Source organism: Muscardinus avellanarius, assembly GCF_963383645.1.
Source record: "Muscardinus avellanarius genome assembly, chromosome: 10".
NCBI lineage: Eukaryota > Metazoa > Chordata > Mammalia > Rodentia > Gliridae > Muscardinus > Muscardinus avellanarius.
The window spans coordinates 27,964,134-27,969,330 of NC_137796.1; the positions used below are offsets into that span (position 1 = coordinate 27,964,134).

The following is a 5,197-nucleotide window of genomic DNA, read 5'->3' on the forward strand; positions in this document are numbered from 1 at the left end:
TTATTTAGCTTTCTGACTCTGTGCTTGTGCCTTCAACACTTTCACAAGGATTTTCTGCTCCTCAGTAAGGAAAGCACGCTTGATCCTGTCGCAGACACATTTGGCACACATGGAACCACCACAGGCCCTGCTGACATGCTTTTTTGCCTTAGACAATCTCATTAAGAACCTTAGGTCTCACAGCACGAACCCCGCGCAGTCGGCCTGGGCACACGCCACATGCAGATTTTGGAGCTTTCCCAACCTTCTTGGTATACAGGTAAACAATCCTGTTGCCAGGGGTTCGAGACAGCCTTGTTTTGTTAGAGGCTGTATTGTAGGAAAGCCTATGACGATATGCCAAACGCTGGACCATTTTGGGTGCCTCTAGACGCCGTCCCCGCTTTTATGCTTTTTTCTATGCAAGCACTGGTCTGGTTGTTTTCTGGACCTCAGGTAGTCCACCTTTATTTTTATTTTTATATATTTTTTGAACTGCGAATTGAACTCAGAGCCTTACACACGCTAAGCAGGAGGTCTAACGATTGAGCTACAACCCCAGCCCTTCCATCTCTAATTGGGGGCAATAAAATAATCCTAGGCTGTTGTAGGAAGACTCAATGAATTTTTAATAAACTATTAACCAAAAAACTGTAGATGTTAACATTTTCTGGATCCGATTTGCTGAGCGCAGTCTTTCTCTGCCGTCCCTGAAATGAAGGGAAAGACAGAGTGCCCTTCTTATTTTATTCCTTCAGCGAGCGCAGGCTTAGCATCTCTAGGGGGTCTTTCCTCGTCACCACCGCAGAGAGCAGATTTAGCAAATACAGGATGCTCAGTTCACTTGAATTTCAGATAAACAACGGAATGGTTCTCTCTCTCTCTCTCTGTTTTAAATATAACTCATGCAACATTTGGAGTTGACCTATACTACAAAGCGCATTTGCTATTTATTCGAAATTGAAATTCAGCTGGGTGTATGTAACCTCCAACTCTACAAGGCGGAGACCAGCGCCTTCTACTTCTCAGAATCAGGGCCACAGTCTCGGGGATCAACCTGGGGCCTGAGGTCTCCTCCAGACCCAAGCCTGGGGAGGCAGGACGAGGCTTTTGATTGGTCGTCTCGCCGGAGCCGTCCTGATTGGTGGAACAGAGGACCTACCCCAGTCGGTTGTCAGTGTTTGGTGTTTTAACATTTGCCTTAATTAAGCCTGTCCTGGATGCACACATCAAGTGTTCTGGATCAAATACAGATTTTCTACTAATTACCTTAAAATAAGAAATAGGTACGTCGTACCGGCCCCTCCCTCCCAGCTGCACGCCCTACTGTCAGGCCCGGGAAAGTCCTATGCAAAAGGAGGGAGCTATCGCTCTGCCTCCCAGAAAGGGTCTTCCTGGGAGCACAAGAGACCTGGAACTTAGCTCTGGCCCTTTGGAGTGTAAATAAAGTCCCTGAGGAGGCTGGATTGATGGGGAGCCCAGGGTTTCTCTCTTTAGCCTCTTGCCCCTTTGAGGTCTTCAAGGTCAGGGACCTCCTCCCTTTGGCGGTAGTGCCTCAGTCCTTAGTGCTTCAGTCTGGGGCGCAACCTAGACCTCCCGGGCTGTGGCCATTTGCTCTTCTCGGGAGGGAAGAGGAGTTTATTATCCCTTCAGAAGGAAGCAATTAACTAGACAAATAGCTACCAAGCCGATTACCAAGGCCTGTGCAAAGTCTCTGGAGATCAGCGTACCCGGCGCCTTCACAGTTCCAGGTTTCAGAAGCCAAAATGTGTCGGTCGCTCAAAAAAAAATTAGGATACGGGGATGCAAGGGGTGGGGTGGGGTGGGGTGTCGAAGTGTTTCCAGATAGGTCCAAATATAATTCAGACACCACTTGAAAATTTCCTTGTGTAAATCTAAATTAAGTTTTAAAGTGAGATTGCTGGTGGGATGGGGATGTAGTTTAGTGGTTGAACTTTTGGCTAACATGTAGGAACCCCTGGGTTAAATCATCAGTACTGGGGGAAAAAAAGCTTAAAATCATGTTGCCCTCAATTCAATAAATCATAGTATATTGGATGACTTTTGGTAAATTAATCATAAGTAGAACTCACCAGGAAGAAGTATGAGCCACAAAAATTTGTATCAAAGAATAATACTTTAAGCTGAGCATGGTGGCACACGCTTGTAATTCCAGTACTTGGGAGTCTGAGACAGGAGGATTGTAGGTTCACAACCAGCTTAGTGAGGCTCTCTGCAACTTAGTGGGATCCTGTTTCAAAATAAAGGATAAAAATAGGGCTAGGGGTGTAGCTTGAAGATAAACTTCCCCTGGGTTCAATTCTCAGTACTGCAAAAAAATTAATAACAACAATAACAATAACAATAATAATACTTTGCATTTTCTCAGAATGGAAAAACTTACTTGAAAGAATAGAACTGAGGATGTAGGCAGATCAATGTTCTTTAGGAACATTGCACAATGACTATAAAGAAAAAATACATATAAATAAATGAATATATACATGTATACATATATATATATTTATATGTATGTATGCATATGTACTGGGATTGAACCTAGGGGCATTCTATCTTGAAACTACACCCCCCAATGTTTTTATTTTGAAACAGAGTATTGCTAAGTTGCTCGCTAAATTGTGAAGGCTGGCATCAAACCTACAATCCTCCTGTTTCAGCCTCCCAAGTACTAGGATTACAAGAATGCATCACCAAGCCCAGCTAGAGAAGAAATTTTGAAGGCTAGAAAAGGAGGTTAGAAACTTTGTGTGATTCAGATTTGAAATATCCATTGCAATCTGGACTCATTCTTCCAGATATGAGTAATACCTCCGAACACAATAAACGGAGACAGAGGATAACTGTCTCTCATGGCCTCAGTCTTCCATCCTTTTATAGCATAACAAAAAGGCCCTCACCCCATGTGGCCTTCCATCTTGGGTTTCCTCCCCTCCTCAACTGTGAGAAATAAACTCTTTTCTTTCTAAACTACCCACTGTATTGTAGCAACGCAGAACTGACAAAGACAGTACACAACCTGGATGCCTCGCCTCTGCTCGCCTTCTGGTCCTTGCCCCTGGTCCAGCGGACCCTGCCTCCACCTGTCCAGGAAGAGCCCTGAGCCCCCTCTCCAGTGCATGCTGCGTCTAGCTCTTTTGCCTTGGGCTCATGATCCTTTTCTTATTTCATCCATTTTATTTTATTTTATTTTATTTTATTTATTTTATTTTATTTCGGTACTGGAAATGGAACCCAGGAGCATTCTACCTCTGAGCGACACCTCCAGTCCTATCTTTTATTCTATATTTTGAAACAGGGTCTCACTGAGTTGCGGAGGGAGGGCCTCACTAAGTAGCTGAGGCTGCCTGCGAACCACGATCCTCAGGTCTCGGCCTCCCAAACGCTGGGATTGCGATTGTGTGCCATCATGCCTGGCTTTTATTGTTTCATCCGTTTTAGACTTTTATCGTTATGGAAATTATGGACTCATGGCCTATAATCTCATCTAGACTTCCTTCTTTTCTTTCTTTTATTTTTCTCCTTTCTTTTCTTTCCTTCCTTCTTTTCTTTCTTTCTTCCTCTTTTTTTTTTTTTTTGAGGTACTGGGGGTGGAACCCAGGGGCTTTTCTATCTCTGGGCTATACTCCCAGACCTATTTTATTATTTATTTATTTATTATATTTTTTGTGGGTCTGGGGATGGAACCCAGAGGCATTTGACCTCCAAACTACACGCCCTGCCCTATTTTTTATTATTTTGAAACAGGATCTCACTAAGTTGCAGAGGACTTCACTAAGTAGCTGAGGCTGTCTGTGAACCGTGATCCTCCAGTCTCAGCCTCCCAAATGCTGGGATTACAAAAATGCGCTCCCACCACGCCCGGCTCCCAGACCTATTTTATACTTTATTTGGAAACAGGGTCTCACTAAGTTGCTGAGAGCCTCACTAAGTAGCTGAGGCTGGCTTTGAACCTGTGTGATCCTCCTGTCTCAGCCTCCCAAGCGCTGGGATTACAAGCGTGTGCCACCACGCCCGGCTCCTTTTTTCCTTTCTTTCTTACTTTCTTTTTGCACTGGGGATTGAACCCAGGGCTTTGTGCATGCTAGGCAAGCACTATATTTGTGTATATGCCTCCAAGCATTGAAAGAAATGGGCCTCCTCCTCTTCCTCCTCCTCCTCCTCCTCCTCCTCCTCCTTCTCCTCCTCCTCTTCCTCCTTCTTTGCAGTGCTGGGATGAACCCAGGGCTTCACACATGCTAGTCAAGCGCTCCAGTGCTGCGTCCGCAGCCCAATAAGTGGGTTTTTGTTTGGGTTTGTTTCATTTTCCTTCTTTCATTTGGGCCCCAGCATGGCATTTGATGATTATTGAAAAAAATTTTTTTCTTTTGTGATATTGGGGTTTGAATTCAGGAGCATTCTATCTCTGAGCTACACTCCCAGCCTTTTTTTTTTTTTTTTAAATAGGGTTTCACTAGGCTACCCCCAGCGATTACCTTAATTCTTTATTCACATTGTGGAATATAGTTTTGAGGAGTGTCCGTTGTTTTACAACTGTGAGCTCACCAGTCTTCAGAAGCCCCTTAAAAGTTATTCTACAGTTGGATGTTATGTTGCATGCCAGTAATTCTAGTACTTGAGAGGCTGAGATAGGAGGGTCACAAGTTTGAGGACAGCCTCAGGAAGTAGGAAGATTCAGCGACCTTGTGAGACTCTGTTTCAAAATAAAAATAAAATAGTGGCGTAGCTCCGAGGTAGAATGCCCCTGGGTTCAATCTCTAGTAACACACACACACACACACACACACACACACACACACACACACCCACAGTTATTTTACTCAGTCAGATGCAGTGGCACATGCCTGTAATCCCAGTATTTGAAAGGGTGAGACAGAAGGATTGAAGGTTTGAGTCCAGTTTCAGCAACTTATCAAGACCCTGTTTCAAAATGACAAATAAATAAAGCCAGGTGTGGTGGCTCACACTTGTAATTCCAGCATTTGAGAGGCTGAGACCTGGAGGATCGCGGTTCGCAGCCAGCCTCAGCTACTTAGTGAGGCCCTGCACAACTCAGTGAGACCCTGTTTCAGAATAAAGAATAAAAAATAGGGCAGGGGGTGTAGCTCGGTGGTTGAATGCCTCTGGGTTCCATCCCTATAATCTCAAATAAAATAAAATAAAAAAATAATAACAAATAAATAAATAAGCCGGGCGTGGT

At 44.2% G+C, this 5,197-nt stretch overlaps 1 pseudogene across 1 annotated transcript; it reads right to left on the reverse strand.

Annotated features, from left to right (window-relative positions):
• Positions 1-355, reverse strand: LOC308269164 (large ribosomal subunit protein eL34-like; annotated as a pseudogene). Its single transcript has one exon. The product of its transcript is annotated as a large ribosomal subunit protein eL34-like (transcript).
• Between the last annotated feature and the right edge of the window lie 4,842 nt (positions 356-5,197).